A 27,684-nucleotide genomic window follows, 5' to 3' on the forward strand; every position below is an offset into this window, starting at 1 on the left:
AATCATTTTCCCTTCTGTATCATATTTCAGACCTGATTCAGCCTTCTCTGTGTGAGACTCTTCTCTGCTTCACATTCATGACATAGTGGTGAGCTGAGTCTTCCTCTCAGCTGCCCATTAAGAGACTCTCCATAGGTGCTTGAGGAGACTGAAACATGGGAGGTGGGTGAAAAAAAGGGTTGAATTTGGTAACGGACGTTTTAATTGTCTTTCAGAAAAATTGTTTTGGACATAGTACACACATAGTCTGTGCAGCTAAGTCAGTGGAGATTACAACAGAGTTTTCTTTGAAGATTTATAAGTGTCAATGACTGGCCACTATCGCTTCATGAAGAAAATACTGTATGGGAAATATTTGAAGGAATTCACCTGTAAAGCAATTATTTGTCCACATATAGTCGGTGTCCTGAATGTAATCTCATAAGAATGTGTTAACTATAGTAAAACCACGAGGGTTGGAGAAACTATGTTCACAGTCTGTTTAAGCACACATTTATATTGTATGTAGTTTTTAGGAATCATCTCAGAATTCTAGGTCCTGTGGTTTCTAACACTAAGAAATGAATTTAAAGCAATATATTGTTTTTTGGCTTTTATACAAAAAATGTCCATGTGCGTGTAGAGATCGGTTTAGGGTTATACTGTATACTGTTTTCATGCGTGAGTGTGCATGAGCTGTGTAGTGCTTCTGGCTACATTTGCAAACCAAGTGTACAAAAAACAAAGAGAACAGCAGCTTTTTTTCAGGGATTTGAATGAGAGTCTGTACGGTTAACTCTTTAAACCAAAATACTTACTTCGGGTTAAAAAAAATCTCATAGGGCACAAATTGGAAATTCCGTGCACTCATTTAAGGCCGAGGATGAGCGGATGAGTCTTTGCAGGAGTTGTGTGTGAGTATGAAAAGGGCTACAAGAACATAAGAAAGATGACAAATCAGAGGAGGCCCTTTGCTCTTTCTTTAGCTAGTAGCAAAACGGTCTCATCCAGCTGCTTTTTGAAAGAAGATGGCTTCAACGCCATGTCTGGGTAGCTTAGTGAACCAGCCGATGTGCAGTGGTTGCTTAAGAAACATTCTCAAGGGATTTTTGCAAAAAAACAAACTACTTGTAAAGAAACAAAGTAGAGGAGGCCATATGGCTCATTAGTTATTTTAGGTGTCATTGAAATCTATTAGAGTATATTAATATCTCTTGTGGTGTTCAGAATCTCCTTAATGTGCCGAATGGGTGACCTAGGCAAGGTTAGAGCACTGTCCCATGGTTTTTGCTCAGATACTGCTATTTAGATAATTTTCCCATCTTTTACCTTTGACATATCTCCTCTTATTCAATGAGTAATTAACCTGGATAATATTCCATCAGAGGGCTTAGTGCACGCAACACATCCCTAAAACGCTGAACAGTTCCAACAGAGTATCTGTATCTGGAATTTTGTCTCTTCCGAGAGAGTGTACTGCATAACTGGAATTAAAGGTCAATTGGTGCAGGAAGAACCAGGTGACTGTGAAGCTTATTTTTTGGGGCTGTTTTCCCAGTGAAGGCAAGTGAACTCCAAAGGAAGAAAAGTCTAAAGAGCACCATCACTGCAGCTTAAGTAATAAAGTTCTATTTCTATTTAATTTCTAGCTTCGCCATAGGGAGCATAGCTTGCATGCCATCAAGTCTGTGGGTAAATGGATATTCATCAAAGCAGCCACACAAATTGGGAGAAAAAAATTGGGGACCCTGAATTTGCAGGTAGTGTTCGGATAACAAAGAGCTATTTAAAAGTCAGTGTTTTTAAAAAAAGATTATTTTTTTTTATTATACGGTATGTTGCCGAAAAGGCTATTTTAAGTTTTGTAACCTCAAGCATAGAACTGTGACTGATAAAATCATGTGCTGTTCTCCTGAAAGAAAGTTCAGAAGGTTAGTGTCCCAGAAATGTTCTTCAACTTTGCCTCCCTCAAGGGCCTGCTTTTGATGCGTTCTACTTATTTATAGCTTTCCACTGGTATAACTGGTATTCATGAAGCGATAAGGAATTAAAACAATCAAGCCCCATAGAGGAAGTGTTTATGGAATTATCATCGTTTTGCTTTTCAATGGTATTACAAGACGAACAACTTGCATTCCTGACATGACTCCACCGTCACATGAGTTACTGGAAATGGCATGACAGCAGTGGTGATGCCGTTGTCCCTGAATTCCATGTGCGATATGTCAGGTTTCTTTCTATAAAGATTCGGTCATATGATGTGTTGTTTTTTAATTGCAACACAAGTACAGCTTCTAATCATATGCTACTATAACTGTCGATATTGATGTAGAGTGCATTTTGTACATGGAAACGTGACATAAGTACAGTAATTACTTTTCAAAGAACTCTCGTTTAGTACGTCATTATACATGAGATAGAAGTACTACCTTTTGTCTTGCACAAGGGAGCGGTGCTCTGTAGTACCCTCCATTCACTGGGCTGGCATGTGCAGTTTCACATAAGATGCGTTTGTAAGAAAATGAAAACCCAATTTTCCATCTTAAATGAGCCAAATGAGCCAAGTGAGTCAAATGATCAACCAGTGACAAATCTTTGAAATAGTTTTTAGAATTTTGCTCATCCCTGGACATCACAGATTATTTCACAGTAGGAGCCTAATGATTCTACTGCTTCCACTGTTTATCAATCCTTACATGTCTGAAAATGTATCAGAAGGTGTCTACCTTGTTTCTTTACTAGAAGCTGACCCTGCAGCCAGGTGTTGACGGCTCAGCCTGGCAGTACTGGAACAGGATTCTCAGATATTGTTATAAGGTGCTGTCCTATCTGCACAGCATTTGTTTGATGAGTTTGTTGTTTTAAGGGTCATACTATATAGGTGTTATTAGTTACTTTGATTGGCTGTAGATGACCTTTACTCCTTTAATGTCTAAGAACATCTTCTGCTGTTTGGAAACACTGCTCACAGACTCTGAGAAACACCTTGGTTCATACCACATTCATGTAAACTGTTACAATGCTTGGGATCGAAAAGACTGAGAAGTGGCTTGGTCTCTGTATCTCAAGAACAGTCAAATTTAAATTTTACTTGATATGATAAAAATCTTCTGATGTTTCACAGAAGTTAGAGTATTCAAGCAGAAGGTTTTAAAAGAACATTTTAGTGGGTGGGGGAGTATGATAGAGATTATTTTGAATCTAATCCAGTACTGCTTGCCCAGTGCTCGAGCACTAAGGATCAAATTGCACAGTAACATGGTGGGTCAAATGATTTTCTCTCAGCTGTTTCTGATCTCTGTTTTCAGGGTGATCCTCAATATCTTCCACTCCACCACCCTGCGTTGTGAGATTTGCGCGACACAAAAAACTCAGTCACAGCGCCAAATGCAAGACAAGAATGAATCTGTCTGAATTTTCCCATGTTTAACAATAGTGCCCAACATGTTTTCTTCACTTGACATTATTCTGAAAGAAGACTTTGGTCCTTTATTTTCCTTGTGGGCAAACTGCAGGCAAATGGCCCACTCCATTGTACATGAATAAGATGGGCAATGTGCCCAGTTTGGCCACAGGGAAAATTGGTGCCCTCATTTCCTCAAAGAGACATATAGGGTATGGTTTTCCCTGAGGACAAACTGTGGGCAATTGTCCATTTAATTCTTTTGCCGAGGAGTGGGCAGTTTGCCTACAGGAAAAGAAAGACCATTGAGGATGTTCCCAGCATGTTGCCACATAATGTGATTTTAAACAAATTAAGTGTGTTAGATAAACATGAAATCCTGGAACTCTCTGATGCTGCACACCTCCATGTAGTTATTATATCCTGCATTCAGGTTCCCGGCAGAAATGTTTGTAGCGTGGATTCGTTTCTGTTTGTATTTTAAAATAATCCTTATAAAAAAGAAACTGAAAATGATTTCCAGAATGGTCTTACCCCTCCCCATTCAAGATGCATGCAAAAGCTTAAATGTATTCTTAATGGAAGGCACATGGTGAAGTAAGTGCTTCAATCCTTTTATTGACATGGTGTATCAGGTTTTGTTTCTGGGTATGTAAAAGCTGTCAAGCAGTTGTTGGTATTATCTTTGAATCGCTGCCTACTTGTGTGCACAAGTGAATTCGGCTACTAATGGGGGGAAAAAAATATCTGCCAGGTTCATACTGAAACTTGTCTTTAAAATTCTAATTTTCATTTCCCAGTACTGACTGGCAGAGGGAAAGGTTCCTCATCTTGAGAGAATTAACTGCTTTTTGTTCATATTAGCAGTGCCTGTTTTGGGGTTTTGATGATTGATCGAGCTGTGTGCTGCAGGAAGCCAGATGTAATGGTGAAAAAATATTTTTAAAAAACCGTATACAATTGCCAAGTGAATGCATGGAGATTAAAAAAATGGATTTGCTCTTCTCATGTTGTTTTTTTCTTTTGCATGTGCCGGATTTCTTACCACGGAAGAGCTTGCTAACCTTCTTGGGGTTTCTTGCCAGACCTCATTATAGCATGAAAAAGCAGTGAAGATTTCAGAGGTTCTTATTTCACATTTATTCAACATAATCTGAATTATTTGAGGTCTGGAACAGAAGGACTGCCTCACAGCTCTTATGTTATGGGTTCGATTTTTAGCCGGGGTCACATTCTTTGTGCACATTCTATTGATTCTGGTTTCCTCCCACCTTCCTAAAACATGACTAGAATAACTGGTGTCTCCAAAATGTCCCTTTGTGTCCTTCTATGGACATGAAGGGTGTAGGTCTAGCTTGCACTTTACACTTCCAGGATAGGCTCCATGTTGCCTTAACCAGGAATAGGCAAATGGCTGTTGCTGGATGGATGAACTATACAAAAATCCAGCAAGAAGCAAATTAAAGTTTCAGTGACTAACATGTCTATCTAAAGCCTTTATAACGCATTGAATGGAACATTGACAGAGTGCTACTACCCTCATAGTGACTAATTACAAGTTATTAACAAAAGGTAGATTGTCCTCAAACATAAACACTAAATAGTTCAGTGTACATAGCTTGTTAATTAAGGGCTTTTAAAGTCTCATTTGCAGTCTATACGCTGAACTATTGCCAGGCATTCTTCACTTAAGGAAGCATTTTTCTTACTGCCTGAAACCCTAATGCATTCTTCCAGTTTAAAAAAATGCTTTAATATTAAATTCACTGATTGATACGTTTTATGTGCACATCCTTTCACTTCTGTTTTAACACACATTTTTTTTTTCCAGAGCTGCAAGTACTGTACAGTAGTTAAAAAACAAGACTTGAGCTTATAAAAAATGGAAATGAGATCTGGAGACATTTGCATCTGCCATCTGCCACCTGAGTGAGTTTCTCATGAAGTGCGAATACAGATACAAAACAAACCCCAATTGGTATCCTTTGTTGGAAACAATATTGTTTAGCACTTCATTGTTTAAGGTAGTTTTGTGGTTTTGATTTGTGAAGCAATAAAAATGACAATAAATGAGGTTTTGCAAGAAGGTGCCAGTAATGATGTATGGTGCTAAAGCTTCATGCCTAACATTTTTTAAAATTAATCATATGAAAACCGTCCTATCAAATGAATCATGTCCATACCTTTGCTAGCTCCTGTTGGTGGTCGGGAGAGCCATTGGTATTAATCAACTTGAAGAGAAAATGTGAATTTCATGCGTGAGTTGTCGTTTGGTGCAGACAACTCTGGTGTTTCAATCTGATTAAATACAGGCCAGGTGAACAGCATCTGGCGTGTATAAATTGACCTTGACCTCAGTGTTTGTCAGATAAAAGCCTGTTTTTACTGGCTTGCTGGGCTACTGCTGGAAGCCACTGCAGGAGTGTGACTCACGCCCTTCCCTACTTGAGTCTGTATTTCAGCATACAGTTAAAGGTGTGCAAACAACAGTGCTGCATTCATTCATTCAATTTTTCTATTCATTTTCGAACCCCTTTATCCAGTTCAGGGTCGTGAGGGAACCAGCAGGTATATCACTCTGCAACTCACAACTGGCAACCTACGGAAGCTCAGCGGTTGTGAGCCTGGTGAGTACCTGGATGGTGCTGGAAGTGGTGTTAGTAGGGCCAGCAGGGGGCCCTCACCCGGCGGTCCATGTGGGTTCTAATGCCCCAATATAGTGACGGGAACACTATACTGTAAAAATGCGCCATCCTGCGGATGAGACGTAAAACCGAGGTCCTGACTCTCTGTGGTCATTAAAAATCCCAGGCCGTTTCTTGAAAAGAGTAGGGTTGTAACCCTGGCTTCCTGGACAGATTTCCCATTGGCCCTTACCAATCATGGCCTCCTAATAATCCCCCTCTATGAATGGGCATCAGTTCATCACTCTTCTCTCCTCCCCACTGATAGCTGATGTGTGATGCACTAGGTGGGTAGTCCCAATTACCAGTCCAGAAAAGTGCTCTGTAAGTGTAAGAGTATCCCGGCAAGCCAAGGGCACAAGGCAGGATACAAACCAAACGGGAAGCCAGTCCTTCACAGGGCACACACAGACAAGACTTAATTTTCCCAGAAACCAGTATGTCTTTGGACTGGGGGCGGAAACCTAAGCACCCAGAGGAAACCTATGCAAACATGGGGAGAACATATGAACTCAAAGCAGATAGCACTCAAAGGCCCAAGCTGAACCCTGGGCCCCAGTGGTGGGAGGCAGTAATACTGAAAGAGCTGCAGTACTGCTGTACAGAGTGTTTGTGTTCTTAAATATTAGCAATAGTGCCACTTACTGTATGTATGTTCATCTTCTTATTTAATGTCAGGTGATATGCAGTAATGGTGATATGACTAGGACAGCGCTTCAATTTGAGGAAAAGTGCTAAATTCACAACTACAGGAAATGGGTTTATTCCATGCTGAAAAGAAAAGAAAGGAAACACTACGTTTCGGCTGTGAGCCTTCTTCAGGTGTGTGAAATTTCATTTTTCTAAGATCATTTTGTAGTGAATGTGATTTGGCCAACAAGATGTTAACCTGCGCACACCCCCACCCCCCCAAAGATTAAGGTACAATTTTATAACTTATCCCATCTTTTTAAATAGAAACGTATTTGTCTGTTGGGCCAGCTTTAGAAATGATGGAAAATCTTCAGTGACGGGTCTGTGCCAAAGCTGGTATATCACATTTCTGGACTGGAATGACACTAAACACGATACACACACTGTTTGCCATCTTCTGTCGCATTCTATTTTAAGCATTTAAGTTTGCAATTATCTGAGACAAGTCCTTGATATATATGTTCTCCCTCTAGGTGCTGTAATTACTTTCTGCAGACCATGGAGTGTATAATAAGTTAAGATATACTGAAAACCTCTCCTGGCTTTGATCAACAAGTCATACAACGAGAAGATGCTTTGTCAAGTAATGAAAACACCTCTCTTTAGAGGAACATTACTGAGCTCAAACTCAATTTTGTCTGTTAAGCATACTGAGCTGATGGTTTATGTTTTTGTAATTTCCTGTTTTATTATTACAAAGCTTTGTCTGCTGACCTTCATGACTCATAATTGCAACTCCTGGTGACTTCAAAGGCAGCAGCCCAAAGCTCCAGAACACAATGATCACAAGTCACCACCACTATCCTGCATACACTGCATTGACTCCTGACTCCCAGCCAAACACAAGGTTGATTTTAAATCTTAGCTTACTGTTGATAAGAACTATCACAATCCTTGACTTTTCCATTTGTAGTTTGAGTTAAGAAGCCCCCTTAAATGATGTGCGTTAAGAGCATTATATGAATGCAGTGCAACTTGTATTGTATAGTGTAAGAGCCCTGAAAGAGACATATTATATTACATTCTTAAGTAGTAATATTCCCTGACTTTTAATGTGGTCTATTCTACCACACATCTACATACCACAAGCAAAATAGAGAGTTCACCCACAGCTCAAAATTCAGTGTACCAACGCACGTGGGACACAGACATATCCTGCAGATAAAGATATTTAGTCTGACGCCAAGTCTGACGTTGGCGAATTTGTTATGAGAAAATGTGTTTATTTTTGAGATCCCCCTACAGGCAAATGTAATGGTTTTTTGCTGTCCTGCGTAAACTCTACAACACAAAGAGGAAGTGTTGTACCTTATAATAACAGCCAACATCACATTTCGACACTGAATTGAAAAGAACATTCGTCACAGAGGTAGGTGAATCTGTTTTTGACCCAAAACAGCCTTTCAGTCCTGAGCTATTCCTGGTTTCTATGGCGTTAAGTGAACAAAGGGCACAAGACTCCCACATTGGATGGGATGCCAGTTCAAAAATTTGCTCCACATTCACACAACTCAGTGGACTGGAGCAATCAGAGTAACGTACCTCGCCTCAAGGTGCAGCACCAGTGTCTGCAGCAGGGAACAGCTGGGCCTTGAACCTGCAACCCACCAGTCACATTCCTCAGAGAGTATGCTATAGTGCCCGATAGTCATTTGACAAGCAAAACAACATACAGTGTGCATGCTTTTGTCCTTGTGTGTTTTTGCATTGTTTTGCTAAAATAATACTTCATTATTTAATGTTTTTTTCCAAATTTAATATGAACAATGCAAATTTGAATTTATTGACACTATTACTACTTTTGGATAGTTCTGGTAGTTTATCAGACATATCCCTGCAGATAACGATTTTAAGAACGTTTTTTTTATTTTTTAATACTTCAATAACAGTGTGTTCTTTCTAGAAAAAAAATAAAATATGCAACAAAAAGGGAACATCATTGGATGGGGACGAATACTTTTGCAAATCACTGTAAGAAATGTTACAGTTGTGAGGAAGTGGAAAAATGTCAAAAAGAAACTGAACCTGTTTTGTTCTTTTGTGAGCGAGCTTTCTTTTCCTCCAGGGAAAAGGTTTCCTTGGAACCGTCTTGCCTCAGGTAAATGCTGTCTGTGTGAATCAGTGTGTTTGCAACGTTTTTAGTAAACATTGATTTAGTGCTGTGGGTGTCATGTGGCCAGAGAGAAACTATGACTGGACTAGCACAAATGAATGGAAACCAAAGGCAGTAGAACTTCAGTACACCTGGTAGGATATGGTACTTTACCTGGCAGGGGCTGAGTACTTGTGTGTGCTTTTCTGAACCAAATACTGCGTTCAGGAACAGAAATTATTAGGTATTAGGCCTATCTTTGCTGCAGTATTAAATATACCTCAGAGAAACTGTAATAGTATTACTGTAATATTATTAAATTATTCTATATACTGTATATACACACCCACAGCACTAACATTTTAAAGACAGCATATTTATCTACAGTATCTTGATGTTACTTAGGTATCCGATTTTATGGAATGAAGCATACAGTGCGTTTGTTAACTACCAATATTATGATGGGACAATTTCTTCCCATGATTCCCTTGTTTAATCTAGACTGTATTTTTTATTAAATAACCAAAAGGATTTGTATTTACCCATTCAATGTTTTATGATACATAAAGGTAGAAATGCTTAATTAAGAATCAGCATACAGGAAATGCTTAAACCCTTAGTGGAGTAAACAGAATCAGGTGGTTAAATAATAGGGTAACAAGTAAACAAGGACTGTGTATAGGTAGCCCAGGCCTGTATAATGGTCAGAAACTTTGTAGGTTAGTAGAAACATGGCACAAACAGGAGGCTTTTCAGAGGACTTCAGAAAAAAAGAGGCTGATACGCATCCGTCTTGACGGGATTACGAAAACATTATTAAACGTTGGGACTCCATCCACTGTCAATCAGATATTCAATTTGTAAAATATTCAAGACCACAGTGACTATACCCACCACTTGTTGTCCCACGAGTCTCACGCACGACATTCCTCCCTAGAGGGCGCTCCACTGCTCCCGTTATTGTCCTTGTGATTGTTAAGCTCCCCAGGTGTACCCTCTTAGGTGTATTATTTAAAAACTAGCTCCTCCAGTCCTCTGGGCTCATCATTAGGGTAAAGAAGTCGTGAGGGCCGCCTAGCACCAGGAAACCCTACGTCCGTCTCCTGAGGGCATAGGCCTCATCCCCGACACCTCCCGTGTTCTGATCCTGGGGTCTGGAGGATCTCGCCCCATCATCCTAGGACCTCCATGTTTTCCGTATGTTCGTATTTTCCCCCTTCCCAGGGATTTTAATCTTGTCACATCCCAGGATCGATTACTTGCCGCTGGACTCACGATCTGTGCCCTGACCTGTCTTTGGACCAGCTCGGATTTGGATGCCATTCTTTGTCTCCCCTGTTCACTGTCTCACGGACTGTCACTATTATTTTGCGCACTATTAAACCCCTGTGTGTCTCCTTTTACCACGCCTCCTGTTTTCTCAAGCTCTTACCGCATCGCATAGGGTCTACTAAAGATCCGACATGGATCCCAGTCCGTGTCCGAAACAACGGGCAACGGAAAATCATTCAGCAAATTGCAAAGAACCCCAGTATAGCATCTAAGGATCTGCAGACTTCTCTTGCCATGGCTAATGCCTCAACCATCAGGAAAACAACGCATGGGAATGGTTTTCATTGGAGGACAGCCAGGCAGAAAACATTGCTCTCTAAAAAAAAAATCATTGCAGCCCGCCCTGCATGATCCACAAGACGACTGGAAGAATGTCTTCTCGACCGATGTGTTGAAATTTTGGCCACGACGAGAAACATTTTCACCACACAAAACCAAACCAACAGAAGAACAGACATCATTGATAGCTTTCCATCATTGACAGAACCATACATTTGGCCCGGTGTCTGCAAGCTGTGGGGGAGAATTTCAGGCCATCCATTCTTCAGCTAAAGCTGAGCCAAAAGTGGGTCATGCAGCAGGACAACAATCCTAAACATACAAGCAAAACTTCAAAAGAATGGCTGAAGACGAAAGTTTGTGTTTTGGAATTGCTGGGTCAAAATCCAGACCTAAACCCCATTAAAACGTTACAGCAGGACCACAAGGAAGCTGTCATGCAACAGAATCCTCCAGTGTCACCAACATAAAGCAGTTCTGTAAGGAACAATTGCAAATTTCAGAAAAAACAATGCAAGAGACTGATAAACAGATACAGGAAGCGTTTAGTTGAAGTCATTGCAGCTCAAGTAGGTGCCACCAATTGCTGATTCCAAGGTTTCTCATACATATTCACATGAGAATATTTACTGTTCTTCTATTTTGTTATTTAAACAACCTTATGTCTTTATGTTGCAGGTTTATCAAGCTATCTTCAACTTTTATCAACAGGTTCTTAGGCTGTGTCCATACTATACTAGTGTAGAAACCAACCTTTGGTGGATCACAAACATTTTCTCAGCACTGTATTGCATGGCAGGAAATGTCAGTAATGGGTGTGCTTCAAGTTTCTTCAAAATCTGATGTTGCACCATCCTGTTTTAACTTCCTGGGGAGAAACGTGTTACAGTAGGGCTTGAGTATGATAACCTCCACAGTCTCCATCAGGTACCAGACCTAATTAATAAAAAGCAGGCCCAAGGACCTATTAGGGGTTTTTTTCAGTACCTGTTTTCCCAAACAGCTTTTCTGCTGGAACAAGGCACCCTGTTAAAGTTACTGATGAGACGAGCACCTAGACATTTAATCAAAATTTTCATCTTGGCCTATCTGTGTTAAATTTAAGTTCTGGCTTGTCTGTTGTTTTTTTATTGTTTTAAAACTCTGAATAATCCAGTACTTTGTGTTTTCTTTTTGCAAGCTTTAAGGTTTAAAAGTATTATCTTTTTGTGTCTATTCCAACATACTGTTTTTTTCTACCAGTACTGTATGTTGGAATGATTACAGAAATCTAACCTTTAGAGTTACAGGGAAGTGTTTGCAGCTGAAACCCATAACCTGACATGTACGGCACACCAACCTGTGGCATTTGAAGGCACTATTGAAAGCAACTAGCAGTGTAATTGGAAGGGTGGGTTTCAAAGAAACCGTGCTTTTTGGAATGAATATTCCAGCTGTTGTCTGCTCACCATAGAGATGTGTTCCTTTGCAGTGCCAAGGCACTTTGTGACTCAGATGGAAAATCACAGCTCTTGATGTTTCTGAAGAAATGGCCCCACCCTGAGCTAAAGTGTGCAGCAAAGGCCCTTATATACAGCAAAATACAATTTCTGTAAACATGCTGTTAGACATGCTTATTGCATAGTGCCCGAGGCATGCTGCACAGATGGTATCTGCATAAAAAATATCAAGTTGAATTGTCTTTCTGTTATCTCTCTATGAAGGTAAGGTGTTTGTTACTTGTCAAATATTAGTTATTTACATATCTTACTTCTGATGATACATTTAGAAACATCCTGAAACTATTTTTAAGACTTGTTTTATAAAGCTTTTAAAAAAATCTCCTGCAGTAAACTGAAAATGAAACATGAAATATCTCCTGTAACTTAACAAGGATCAGAGAGAGTTGCAGCTTATCTCTTTGACACAATTACCATGTTAGATATTTTTGACAACAAAACTCAAATGGTGCTTTCTAGAACAAAATGTGTACGCAGAGCCTTATGAAATAAGATGGTGGTTTTATTGATATATACAATATCCATATATAGCATTTTTGCTTATATGGATGAATTGGCAGTTCCAAATAATTAGGCACAGACTACAATTAAAACATTTTGCCTCAATGACTGCTTTGCATAAACTAGGCATTTTATCAATACATTTTCAAGGATTTCAAGAGTTTGTTCCAACTGTTGAGTTATTCCATCTGATTTCCATTTTTTTAGCATAACCTCTGTACTTTTTTCTATCACGTTACTCACACCATGAATTGAATCTATGAATTCCTATGTGCCCAACTTTCCAGTGCCAGTCAACTTTCATTTCCCTTATTCTCCATGCATGATCACCACTAATTTAGAAGCACATTTTCAGCCATTCTCAGGTATTTATCTTCATTTACTTTAAATTTGTCTTCATTTTTGTCTTCTACCGCCCTGTTGCACTCACATCAGTTATCATGAAGTGCTTCAAGCGGTTAGTCAAAGCATACATCAACTCCTCACTGCCTGACACCCTAGACCCACTGCAATTTGCATACCGCCAGAACAGGTCAACAGAAGATGCTATTGCTACTGCCCTCCATACTCCATACACCTGGATAAGAAAGGGACATATGTGAGAACATCCTAAATCTACTGTAATAGTTCTTTATTATGTATTTAACATGTATTTATACTGTGCTAACATTTTTATTAGGATAATCATTCAATTTGGTAAAGCTTTGGTTAGGCATTTGGTTAGGTTTTGAGTGGTCTGCCCCTAACCCTACTTTTCCCATAAGCCTTGTTATTTTTATTGCGTGATTTTGCATAACACGACATTTTACGGGAACGTATCTATCACGTTATAGCAGAGATGCCTGTATTTTAAAATGGGAAATTGACCCACCACATTTCGAACTGCTACATGACTCAAGTCAGTGCTGCACTCTCTGCAGTAGCCTGGGAGAGATGAAGAACACTCATCCCATGTCACTTGCTTTGACAAAGCATCTGCTTTCTTTCACCTGCAGAGCCTGTTATGTTGGATGGAGCACTGTCGCATCTTTCACCGAAAATACCTCACCCAACTAGCAGAAGGGTCCAAGACTACATCACAAACATAAATACCAAACTGGTGGTATTGATTATCTACCCCCTGGAGGTTGCCCAGAGCCTTTGTGCATGTTTCATAGCCCTTAACAACAGTAAAATGATTCCTTAATACAGTACTTCACGGATGAAGATGACACAAGAAGGTGCCTTGAAACACAATGTAAGCAAAGCCAGTAAGGCTGAAAAAATAAATACAGATGACTACTCGATGAAATCTGAAAGCATGTTTTCAGCCTTATCTTCCTTTGTGTTCATTTTTGTGGGAGGTGTCTGGATCTTGAAGGAGTGCTCTGCTTTTAAAAAAGCACTGAATGAAATCTGATGTCAGTTTTTTTGTTAATATGAGTAAAGGTATGATTTGTTTAAACAATGCCAGGGCTTGCACCCTGCTAAACTGTGGCACAACTGGATTGCATTTCTAAAAGCTTCCAGCTTTTTCACTGGTTTTCTGGATTTCATGTAATTTTTCATGATTCTGATGCACCGAGCACAACTGACAATAGTGTCGCCAACATAAACAGACCGTTTGCCCAAACCGCAGACCACACCCTGCAAAACTCCAGCTGCAGATTTTCTGTGGATAGGCCAATCACCTAACATCAACTCTGCTAACAAGTGTGTTCCATCCTTACTTTAGCCCTCTTCAAGTGCAAAAGCAAGCAGGCCTCCAGCCTCATCCAGGATTTGCAGCAGTAGTGGACTACACATTTAGGAGAACTGTCACCACCTTGCATCAAGTGACAGGAAGATTAGCCAAAAGACGTCGGTGTGTAAAGAGAAGCAGTCCTGCGCATTTATTTATACAGATCTTATGTAGTATTTTGGCAACGGGACTGGCTGCATAAAATGAGACAAGGGGCTTTCACATTACACAAATGAGTTATGACATTAAATTGGAAACAGGGCGCTGCAGATGTAAAATAAGCAATGCATGCCAACAATCACCCCACCCCAGAAAAACAGAAAATAACAAAAGCAAGGCAACACATTTATCTCTTTATCTGATAAATAAAGACAGTACAGCTTCATTTATCAAAACCTGTTATGGTGTAAATACAATTTTTGCCCTCACTTATGTATTTCTTATCCTTAACCTTAATTTCTTCTTATGAAATCTGGAGCCATCAATGCCACAACCCCCTTTTTATTTAAGATGGTAAGTCATTTGAGAGCAACGTCTCATTTACAGCAACAATCTGGAGAGCAGCCATTTCTACAGCTTTACTGGAGTGGACTAGTTAATCTTTTGCCATTTCCTACACAGTCCCACAATATTCCAGTTACAAGCCCAGCGTCCTAACCACTGCTCTTTATTGAATTGAAAAAGGATGGTGGAGTTGGCGGAATATTAAGGTGAATTTTCTCTGTATTCCCCATTCTCAGTTCTCAGTCATCGTGCTATAAAATTATAACTCCTAAATGACACAGGGCCATTGAGGATCAGTATGTGTTAGAGTGATCGGTCATTTTTCATCCAGCGAGTCTCACAGTACATTCAGGAGAATTGGCAGCAGCTGATGGCAGCATTCACTGACAGTGCTGGAAGCTCACTGGTACCTTCATTGCAGCAAGACATGTGTAATCATGTAAAAATACAGAATTGTGCTTTCTTTTAGTTCAATAAACGTTTGGGACTGGTTTTATAGTCCCTGATCATCATTTACTGTAGATAGTCTGAGATTAGGGATAATGAGGCTCCGAGGAGTCATTTGTTTGTGCTGGATCAAAATCACAGCAATTGCATCTTTGTCAGTCAGGAGAACTTGTATGTTTACCTCTTAATTACAGTTTCTGTCATTTCACAATATCATATAATTTGCCTCTCTTCTCCCAAGTTGCATGTTCAATTTCTACACTCTTTGTTCATTTAATTCACCTGGTTATACTCTTAGATGAGATAAGATGGCCATATACAATTTCTTGTATTAGGAATTTTTCTTTTCACATACCCCAACTTGCTCTCCGTGAGGCACAGAGACAGGGAGAGAAGCTTGGGGTCAGAGTGCAGGGTCAGCCACTTATACAGCACCCGTGGAGCAGTTGGGGTGAAGGGCCTTGCTCAGGGGCCTTGCCTTGTTCCTCTGCCGGCCGCTGGATATAAACCGGCAACCTTCCAGCCACAGGCGAAGATCCTTAGCCACAGAGCCACCGCACAGCCTTAGCTTAGCAGATGCTGGTTTTGTCTGAAATCCCAAGACTGTGCTCCTTGATAGTGCTCTGCCTAGCTGGAAATGGGATGCAGAGGCAGGGACTTTATAAAAACTTTAGAAAATTCTGTCAAAAACTCATCCTTTCAGCCGTGGCTTTTATAAACACCAAGGACCACTTCTGGTTAGAGGTGTTTGCTTGTTTATTGATTTGTATCCAACTTTTATTTGCTCATCAGTCTGGAAACCCTACGCTGAATGGTGATTTATAAATTAACATCGGCTCTTTTGGTGTTCTTGCAGTGTGTAGTGTGATGACCGACAAAACCTCTACTTGAGAAGTGCGCTCTGTGCAAAGTGAGCCCCTCTCTCCTGATTTGAAAAATCCCCCAAACCGAGTGGAAACTGTGGAGGAGGAGACTGACAGAAATGCACAGCAGGGGTGTGAAGGTTTAAGGTACAGGAAACATTGCATTTTTGTGAAGTTAATTTGTTTTCTTTGCCACTCATTAGAGGTGATTTACTCGTTTCAGAATTTGCCACAGAGGTAACTAGCTGCTGAAACTGACAAAAACTGTTCCTTGTGGAGAAAAAATGATATCTTAGAGCTAAATGCAATCATTTTTTCATATTTCAAACTTTTGTTTTGCTCTGACAACCTTCTGGTTTTAACATGCCTTCACTGACCTTTACTATACTCTAGTGGGAGTAAACCATGATGTACTGAAGTAAACATTTCTTAGAACAATCTATTTTGCCATTTCATCTTATTCCCATGGATGACTGTAATAAAGCTGGTGGGGTGGAGGCATATAAAAGACATTTAGATATATTACTATAAGACTCTATAGCAAAAACAAGGTATAGGTGCCAAAAAAGACATTCTAAACTTTTTGAAGATGAAATATGCTCTGTGGGTTTAGAGGTGTTTTTTTAGTTTTATTAAAGCTAGTTCCCAGCACAAGCCTCTATTGCCACTAACCCTTAGTATAAATGTTTTTTTTCACTTTTTCAATAATGTATAAACATCAAAAAGGATTGTATCATTGTGAAATATGCCAACATTGGTATTTATGTATGTGAATATGTATATGAATGAGGATAGATAGATAAGACTTTATTAATCCCGTAGGGAAATTGATGTGTTACAGCAGTCCAGCCCAAGACAAGCAAAAACAGACATCAGAATAGTTATAAGACAAAAGACAACAAAATAAATAAAAATACATAGGTGTGTGCAAAATGTGATGATCATAGTCACTGTAAAAACAATAAAATACTGTATGTGCAAAATGTGCATAGGTTTGACTGATTATCCAAAAAGTACAATGGCGCAAACATGCTGTCCATAGACGAGCAAATGAAGGGCTAACAGTCCTAGTCTGGGGCAGCGTTATACACCCTGACAGCCGCCAGGAGGAAAGACCTGCGGAAACGTTCCCGTAGCTGGAGCAGCGCATTTTATATACAGTATATCATAAGTGCACCATAAGATTCCTTACAAAAATTCCCAATAAAGCATAAAACAACCATAAATCCACAAATTTTAGTTTCTGTATATCTGTTAAAAGAACTGCCGGTAAAAATGCAGAATTTCAACTTCATTTCATTTCTCCATAAATAATAATGTTTTGTGGGCTTGAGGCTTGAATGTTAAACGTTTCTTCTGTCACTCGAGTAACCTCAAGACACAGTGACTGTGCAAACTGAGAAAGAAGGCTGTGATTCTAAGAATTTCGGCTTTACAGTATGTGGAGCATAACCACTGCCCTCAGAGACACCGTAGTTTAGTCTTTCAGCCGAAAGGACTGGGAGACAGAAAACTGCATTAAGGTCATTCGCTTTTGCCACATTGAAAATGACAAGGATGTCAAAACCCAGAATGCAATTTGTCACAGCATGGTTGCTTAAGGAAGAAAATGTGGCTGAAAAGTTAGAGCAGAATTATTTTTTAAAAAGCACATTTAACAGAAATGTTTCAACACTATGCATCAGACACTTAGGAGGGATTTGCACTTTATACTCAAGACACAACTGGAAGTATTATGGCACCATAAGTTAACAGAAAAGGGGTACTTAAGTCCTGTATCTGATACTCTTATCTCTTTTAGACAAGAGACACGCACTAGGCTAATAACGAGAACAATTCATGCACACAAATCTTAGAAAATAGAGATCTGTTGAATTATGTGTCACTTTCCTCCAGGTTTTGGGAAATCTAAGCTTTCTAATCTAATCTAAGCTTTACATCTCTTCTATCAGACCTGTTGAAGATTTTAAGCCTTGACAAGACAGACTTTAAACTCTCCCTCGTTTTCTTATACTGTTGACCTGCAGTGTTGACTACAGTGGTTACGCTTTGTGTCAAAAGTAAAAAAAGAGAGCTGTTGAAATTTGAAAAGTATCAAAAAAGATACAGCAAACAGTACTGTCTATGGGGCTTATCAATTACATGATAAATGTTATTTATTCATTCATTCTGCTTAGTATATTGGTCTCAGTCATCATTACGTCTTTTTTCCAACTGGTGCAATGGTAATTTCAGGCATCAAGTTTAATTTTTTTTCTGGACCTGGGCCGGAAACAACATACAAAAAAAGTCGTTTTAAATGAAAGAAATAAATCTATAGCATTTGCATTAGCCATAGAAATGAACAAAAGTAATAATATCCATTATGGTCATATAGAGGTAACTATTTTGTTGAACAGCTTAGGTTTCTGCATCCACCCAGAAATCTAAAACATTGCCTTTTTTATGCAGACATTTTTATGTTATTTCATGGGGCAAACACAAACAAAAAGCCAAGTTCAAAAGCACTGTCCTTTCTAAAAGGATGGAGTCAGAGGTCTGTCTGCTTAAACCAATACAATAGTACTACAGGAAAAAAGGGAACTCTGCAACAAACAGTACACCTGCGCTCCTGCTTTGAAATTTAATTGAGCTGCAGGTGCAGAACTTTGGTCCCATCGAGCTAGTCTCCAACCAATGTAAAACCGGTCCATTGTTCTGCTCTTTTATGGCATTGTTTCCCAGAGGCATGTGATAAGCTGATGTGACCAGGGCTGTTGTGTCTGGCATTCTTTCAATTACAAAGGCCCCATCTTTAGGCTGTCACAGCGGGGAAAAAAATAAAAATAATAAAAACAAAAAACTATACATTGAATGGACTCTTCTAAAGATGGTGGCTTCTGTTAAACATCATGCTAGGAGCCCTGATGTGTATGTAATGTAAAGAAACAAGAGACAATGAATGGATCTTTAGTACTCATGTTCCACTGCAGCATATTCTGTATTCTACATAGCTTAGTACTGTTTAAATTATACTGTACACAACCAGGAAATCTTGAGCTACGTGAGAGCAGAACAGCTAAATAGGAAATAAGTAGAACAAATAGATTCAGCAATGATAATATTTCCATAACTTAATTCAAAGACAGACAGATTTTAAATAAAGGCGCTAAACATAAGACACTGCCCGTGTCTTCTGTGTAATCTTCAGAGAGAACAGGCAGCCAAGAGAATAGAAAATGGCACCAGGACCAAAAGCATACTTTAGATCTATGTTTCAGTCTTCTGAAACCAAAAAGAGAAGATTAAGGACTGTAAGAAAAGGACTGTAGTGATAAACATGTATGTCACAGTTCTTATAGCAGATAGGACAATGCATATGTGAGGTTTCATGAAAATCCAACTTGCTGCTTTATAAGGAAGAATTACTACAGTGGTTTGTCTAGCTTCTTTCAGCCTGTCTTCCAGGAAATTGAGTTCTGTGGCAAGAGTGGTTTACACACTTCTGGTGAATGACTGTACCAACCCTGTTATACATCTTGTATTTCGTAGTAAACAATGTGCACACAAAACAAAACAAAAGAATGGGAAATAGAAACAAAATGCTGTGTTAAACTCTCTCCCAAAGAAGTAGATATTGAATGTTTCAAATCATTTGGGGAAGGTTATGGTTCTCTTTTATTTCAGTAGAGAAAACATCCTTACAGCTTTCATGTGTTTCATTTCTGGGGACCCTGACTTCATTGTCATGAAAAGGTCAAAATAAGACATCACGGAAATAAATACTGAATTAAATTCCCAGGTAAGAAACATGAAGAGAAAGCACGGTTTTAAACTGAGACAAACACCTTTTTCATTCTGTCCTGGATGTGCTTACAGATATTGTGTCCCAAGGCCATTTGATGATCACAAACATGCATTGTGCATATGCAACACATCTGTGTATATAAACAAGCTTTATTTACTGGCACTTATTTATTTAGAAGTTCTTCTGTGTTCTGATACTCACATGCTTGGTTATATTATGCTTCTTTTTTTATGGTTTTCAGCATTGACAAGCAAGTAAAAAAATATCACAGTCCTTTTGGGTTCTTAAAGGGGAACTGGTGTATTAATCCTTTAAACTCCTTAAGCCACATTGAAATAAAGCTTTCGCTCGTGACTTTGAAGTGGCAAAATGTGGAATCTCTCCTTTGCCTGTCCTGTCATTAGATAAGATTAGGACGGGTGTAAAATTCAACAAGGAGAGGCAAATAACAGGCAAGATCACCCTCATATGAATACAAGAGGTAGAAAAGGCTGAGAGCACACTCCCTTCTGAAATGGAGTCATCCACTTCTTCAGCCCACTGTGAGTCCTGTTTTGCTCAGGTAGAACAGAGGAAGCACTGACTGGGAGTGTGATGTGAACCTCACTAATAGTTCTTGAAATTCACAAGTATCCAACAGTCCACAAGGACCCCTACTCTTTTTATTGCAGAGGACAACTTGGGCAACTGTGTGATGCTTAGAATAAATTACGAGGGAATAATAAAGCTCTTACTTGAGCTTGTTATACCTGCACTGTAGAGTTCAATATTTTCTCATTTTCATGCTTTTAAATGAGGCAGTGTGTATTGGGCAACTAATGTGGGGACAGCACGAGTGTGCAGGATCCTAAATATGGGCAAAACAACAAGGCCTGCTGTTGTGTGATGGATGGAAGTCCAGGACTACGAGATTTGATAAAGTGCTTCAGAAAACAAAACTGGAACAAGTTGGTTTCAGAATTGTTTTCTTGAAAAAGTCAACGTGATGCTGTTAGTTGCAGTTTGAGAAAGTTTCAAAAGAAAACAGAATTGTGGACAGACCGGTTTCGTTAGAAACAGTTTACTTTTGGCACTATACTCAACATCTCACATAACCTTACCACCCATGTCAGCTGATCTGTTAAAAAATTCCACCAGCACTGTTACGGACAGCCACAAAATTTGCCTTCCGCATTTTAACTGCTCTGAAGCAAGATGAAGAAGGTGACCTGGTCAAGCAAGGCCACATTTGCTACTCTTGCTGCACCAGCTTTGCCCAGACGCACAGCTGAAAACATTGTTATACTTTTGTTATACTTGGATTTCTCTTTTTTTCTGGAAGCAGTTCCTGTAGAGAAGAGCAGGCAACTTATATTTGAAATAAAAGTTGTTTCCTGACACTCATTATGCAATGGTTTCTACAAAACATTTGTACAATTAGCAATTATGATTTATGTAAAACCAAGTAAAGATTCTACACTCTACATTGGCACTTCAATACCTATTTGACTTTGTACAGTATGTCTGACTCCGGTCTCCTGTTTGTCCACAAGCTTGCTTACACTACAGGTGATGAGTCTTCTCTTGCTGTGCCCCAGAGCCCTGGAATTCTATTCCCAAGGATTTCGAAATTGTAATTGGTGGCTGTGTCTGCTCCTTGGATCTCCAACTACTTTTCTAATCCATTGTGCCTCTTTGTCCTAATGTTGCTGTCTTTATCTCTTTTACTGTTTTAGTTTTCCTAGAGAGTGCTTTACTTTTTAAAATTAAGTTGATTCCAACTAATGGTGAAATATGTCCCCAAAGACGCACCAAAACAATTTAGAGATTGTACAATTTGGATTTTAAAACATGGGGCATGTGACACAAGGGATAGTGAGAATCTGAACTTCCCAGCCATGTTGTTGAAGCTGATCCATAGGATCTTATAAGAAAATGTTTTGATTGTAACCTCTATGTTCTCATAGTGCCACAAGCTTAGTATTGATCCTAGGATTAATAAAATACTAAAGCAAAATGGGCAAAATAAACTGTTCTGATCATACTCTTTATCTTCTTCTGGGGAGTCTGCTGCACAAAAACTGTTGTAAGAGTAATGTAAGTATCAAGATGACTGCTTTATTGTCTGCATTTGTTACAGAGAATGGGCTGTATTCATGACAGACATATATGCAATGTGGTGTCAGCAATGAATAAGGTAAATGAGTTTATGTGTAAACATAAAATATTGAATAATATATACATTCTTAAGATGGTGAAAGGTTTTCAGTAAAGCATGTTTCAGAAGGTCTAAGCCTACATTTTAGCCATGTAATCTTTTGTGAGACAGCACTATGGTAAATGAGGTTTGAGATACCAATGAAAAAAAAATGTCACAGTATTTTTTCTTTCAAAAGAAGCGTGACGGTTTCATTTCATTGTAAAATCAAAAAGCACGAAGTCTTATTTTCCTGTAAGCTGCAGACTTCTTCCAGTTCATAGAAAACCTCTAGTTCCTCTTTACATTTCCTCTACTGACCACAACTGTCGTCATGAGAAAATCGCATCTGTACCACTTGGCAGCCAGTTTAAAAAAAAAACAAACAATTTCTTAATGTGTATGCATACACACACACACATTCATATGCATTTGACCTTGCAATATGAATAAAATATTATGAGTATATGCAGTATATATAAAGCCAGCAGTTGTAATTTTCTGAATGTGACAAATGCAAGTTCTGCCCCCACCTTTATAAGGTCACAACCACTCATGGGTAACTCTGGCTTTAAAGCAACACAGGCCCACCCACCAGATGGTGAAGAATTCCACTACACTGAAAAGCACTCTGTCTGATATCGGTGCTATGCAGGTAACAAGGGGCTGTCACCTCCTGTAACAGGTTCAGAACCTCTTATGCAAGAGGAGTATTTGGTTAAATTGGTAATAAAGTTCAAACATGGCTACTGTGGTAGATCAGTAGCTATTATGCGCTGAAGAAATAATACTATATCTTATCAATTTCGCATGCAAATTGCCTTTGGAATTCTAAACAAGTTTATCAGTCCTCCTGATAATGCAGCCCCAGTACTTTGCAGGGCCTGTTTTTTCTGCTGCTGGAATACAATGCCAGCAGTGTGGAAGGGGTTAGAGGGAGCTCTGAAAGTCCTAGGTAATATTTCTCGAGGTGATAAATTGTCCAGCTAACTGTATGTGTGCAAATGCAAAGCACTTTGGTTAAAAGACTTACCTAAATTAATACAAGTAAGAAATTAAAAAGATCACACTACACTTATTTTCTTCTAAATATTCCGTATGTTAATACACTCAAAATAGATCAATTACAACCACAATCTTGCAGACCACTTTACAGGTGGCATGAAAAGTGCACTGTTCAGCTGTTCAGTGTTCACTGTTCAGTTCAATTAAAGATTCTGTCCTTCTGAAAAAAACAACAGAAGATTAAACATTCTCATCAGGATTCCCTAATTCTTTGAAGCATAATTTAGTTGTAGTGACTACAAAACAGCAAAACCAAAAGAAAAATAGCTAAAATCCAAATTCTGACCTCAGATGAGATTTCCTCATTTTAGGGAATTTTTAATTCACCAATATTTTAATTCAGGTCACACTGAAATGATGATGCATGACTCAATGAAGTAAAAGCAGAATAAATATGACTGTCTTTTCACATGGCTAACTGTAAGTTCATCCACCTCTGAGGTGTAGCATAAATCATACAATGCCACATGGGAAATTTTGCCCTCAAAAGATAATCTGCAGAACAACATTTGCAGAATCTCCTCCTTCATTATCAACTACTAAACAAGTTGTAGTCCATACCATGGTATTCTTCTACTCTGCTGATTTTTCTTGGCTGCCTTCCTCGTCAAAAACATATCTGCCCAATCCAATCATTTCAGAATTCTGACTTGGTTTTTCTCTGTCTCCCTTATTTCTCTTTCATTTCATGCTACTCTCATGCCAGCAGCCATATCACTCGGCAACTCACAACTGGCAACCCACTGGAGGTCAGCAGGCGTGAGCCTGGTCAGTACCTGGATGGGAGATCTCCTGGGAAAAACTAAGGTTGCTGCTGGAAGAGGTGTTAATGGGGCCAACAGGGGGTGCTCACCTTGCAGTCCATGTGGGTCCTAATGCCCCAGTATAGTGACGGGGACACTATACTGTAAACAGGCGCCGTCCTTCGGATGAGACGTAAAACAGAGGTCCTGACTCTCTGTGGGCATTAAAAATCCCAGGGCGTTTCTCAAAAAGAGGAGGGGTGTAACCCCGGCATCCTGGCCCTTACCAGTCATGGCCTCCTAATAATCCCCATCCATGAATTGGCTTCATTACTCTGCTCTCCTCCCTACTAATAGCTGATGTGTGGTGAACGTTCTGGCGCACTATGGCTGCTGTCGCATCATCCAGGCGGATGCTGCACATTGGTGGTGGTGGTGGAAGAGAGTCCCCATTACCTGTAAAGCACTTTGAGTGGAGTGTCCAGAAAAGTGCTAAATAAGTGTAAGCAATTATTATTATTATTATTATTATTATTATTATTATTATTATTATTATTACTCTGTTGCTCCAGTCCCTTCAATGGCACTCTATTGCCAATTGCTTCTGATTGCTCGTAGGGGTCAGAATCTCTTAACTCTTACTTTTATGTCCCTTCTCTCTCCCTACACCTCCTCGCACCCTCTCCGCCCTGTCTTCCTCATCTGCAGTCCCTTAAATCTCCTCCCTGATGCCTCCGTGTTGGATCGAAATATTCACTCAGTACAGAAACCAGAACTGTTTAGTCCTTGACCATCCTTTAGCATCCTTCAAGATCTGTTTAGACAGCACCTGTAATCTCTCAGCTCTCCATTACATGCAACAGACACTCTTGCACCAGACCGCCTTACTGTTTTTAACTACTCTGTATGGCATGTATTCACTGTAGTAACATGGAATACATAGCATCAAACTGTTTTCATTATTCTTGCAAGCACACAACTGTATATTTTAATTCTTACCATTCCATTTTGTCTAGTGCAGCATTTGTACTGCATTCCAGTTTGTGCAACTAATCATTTTCGTGATTTACTCTTATTTTACTCATACAACTGTCTCTAGTACTTTCCTAACACTAGCTACATTCACTATTTGCAGCCACTGTGGATAACAGCTTGTGCTAAAATCACACTTAATATTTATTCCTAGTTACAGCTTTCAATAAAAATGGAGAAGCTGTGATGTGGTCGGATGTAACAAACAATTTATCATCAACCTTGCATGGCCATCTCTTAAAAATGGAAAGGGGGGGATGTATAAATTCATTTATGACGATTTCACAATGAATAAATATCAGTTCAGTACTATGTCTGATACTGCATACAATAGCATGGGCTATCATTTCTCCATCTACCAAAAACTGGAGAAAAAATTGTGTATAAAAATATGCACACACAATCCATGCATAAATGAAAAAAATCAGAGAACTGAAATATTGTTCTTCTCTGTCATTAGAGGCTAAAAAACAAGTGTCTGCTCTGTTTTTGCTATTACACAATAGCTAGAAAAAAAGTCAACAAACACAACTGAATGCTTTAGGTAGTTCTGTCTGACTACAGATGCCACTTTGATGCTAATAGCAGAACAGATCTCAGTACTGTCATAATCTCAATGGAATGTCACATGCCAGAGTTCTTGAGCACCTAGATCTAAAAGTCCTTTCTGCTGTGATCAACTCAAAATCAGATCCGTTTGACAACACAGAACAAAAAAAATCACAAAGGGTCGGCTCCTTTGAAAAATGTACCGTGGTATGTAATGAGAATAAAATGAAAATTCCAAAGGCACAACTGACTCATTAAACAATACAAAAACAGATTTACACACTTGAAACCTGAAACCATGCAGAAAACGAAAAGAAATATGAGCAGCAATGTGGGCACTAAATACTGTGCATAGTGGATTCAATTCTTTTTAAACTCCTTCTCCCTTGTTGTTGTCCAGATGTAGCAGTAAAGGGAAGTAATTGGTGCTAGAACAATACTGGACTTTCCATTAGGAATCATAGGAGAAAAAACCATGTTGCAGTTCTGAGGTTTCACTGCTAAGGTAATACAGAGACTAGGTGTTCCAGTGGTTAAAGTGAAAGGCGTACCAGTACTGTAGGTAACAAGCAGATAAGACATAATATAAGCACTATTGTATTGAAACTGCAACAACAGCTGCTGGACCATATTCATCCCACTAATTTCTGACAGAACTTCAGAATAAACATACCTGCACAACACAATCACTTTATCTGCCTGCTCTGAAGCTGTGGGGCTACAGGTTTCCTCTTCATGTTTGAATATTCAGGAGGTGACACGTATCAGTTGTGCAACGCTTTTGTCAAACCATGACAAAAAGACATAACGTATGAATGTCATGTGATTGCCTTTCAAAAAAAAGAGTGACAAGGAGTGACACAAACCTGCTGAAAAACAGAAAACATATAATTAATGATTGCCCAGGCCATAATGCGTTCTCTGGCATTGGTGACTCTCTTCCTTAAGCAAGAAATATGCAAAATAGAAGCATTCCAAGAGAATATTTATATAAGATGCTTACTGCTCAGGGTGGCATGGTAACGCAGTGGTTAGCACTGATCCCTTCATGTGCTATCTCCATGGAGTTAGTATGTTCTCCCTGTGTTCAAATGGGTTTCCTCTAGCAGTCCCAAACAAACTGGCAGGTTAATTGATTTCTGGGAAAACTGGCTCTGGTGTGATTGTGAGTGTGTGTCTGTCTGCCCTGCAATGTACTGGTATCACAGCCTGGAAAGGTTCTGGCTCTACTTTGAATTGGAAGAAGTGGTAAGAAAATGGATAGACAGATGGACCCACTGCTAAGATTCCCTTATTGAAACACTTTTGCCATCAATGAATTCATAGACCAGAAGAAGCCACAATTAAGGCAACAGTGTAACTTGAAAACATTGGCTAAGACACATTGAAAACGGGGTCCCTGCCATTGTAGGACCTCAGTCATCATGAATCATGTATCTAAAGTGACATTTGACAAGTCAGTATACTTTACTCTCTATTAACTAATTTTTCGATCTGGTCTTGGTTAATATTCTTGGGATATCAGTTTTTTTCTACTATAGAATGATTCCAGCACTATATTCTGACTGACAATTAAAGTTTTATTTAAAAGAATAGTCTCCACACATACAATAGTATAACACAAATGTATTCTACCTATTACAGCACAATTTTCATTAATTTATCACCCTTTTTTCCCTACTTACAGTGCCGACAGAAAGTCTACAAATCCTTTCCAAAGTAAGTCATTCTGTGGCCTAACAGCCTGAAATCAAGACATATTAAATCATATTTTACCTTTATTTACACATTACAACACACAACCTCCAAGGGAAATATTCACAAGTTCTGAAAAGTATTTAGAAATAAAAAACTTTCTACAGGCACTGCATTAAGGCTGGTGAGTCTGGATTTATGAATTAAATTGCTCTCTTTACATAATCTTCAGAATATTTATACCCAATTCTGGTCCACTTAACCCAATGGAATGATGCCACTGATGTATAGTTTGTTGAGTCCTCACACCTCACACCTGAAGAAGGCTCCACGGCCGAAACGTTGTGCTCTCTTTCTTCTTTTTTTCAGCATGGAATAAACCTATTACTTGTTCCTTTGCAGCCTACCCATGCTGACGCAGCTACCCACCTGAACTAGTCTGTTGAGTGACACCCATGTACTTTTGACCTTGTTCTCTTAAAATGTCTCTGCAGCTGGTCTTTGAGGTGAGCATCAACACAGGTACACTCCTGTTAATTACAGACTCACAGCTCATCCAGGACCAACGGATCACTGGATAAACCTCACCCTATTCTTTCCTTCTGCAAAAACATGGAGCAACAAAGTGAGAGACCTCAGCT

At 39.2% G+C, this 27,684-nt stretch overlaps 1 long non-coding RNA gene across 1 annotated transcript; it reads left to right on the forward strand.

The window, feature by feature from the left end:
* The first annotated feature begins 35 nt into the window (after positions 1-35).
* Positions 36-7,473, forward strand: LOC138240755 (uncharacterized). The gene is made up of 5 exons (XR_011189997.1): positions 36-162; positions 3,288-4,506; positions 5,926-6,009; positions 6,745-6,888; positions 7,233-7,473. It is a non-coding gene; the product is annotated as an uncharacterized lncRNA (long non-coding RNA).
* The last annotated feature ends 20,211 nt before the right edge of the window (positions 7,474-27,684 follow it).

The sequence above is a fragment of the Lepisosteus oculatus genome, chromosome 7, assembly GCF_040954835.1.
Source record: "Lepisosteus oculatus isolate fLepOcu1 chromosome 7, fLepOcu1.hap2, whole genome shotgun sequence".
NCBI classification, from domain to species: Eukaryota; Metazoa; Chordata; class Actinopteri; order Semionotiformes; family Lepisosteidae; genus Lepisosteus; species Lepisosteus oculatus.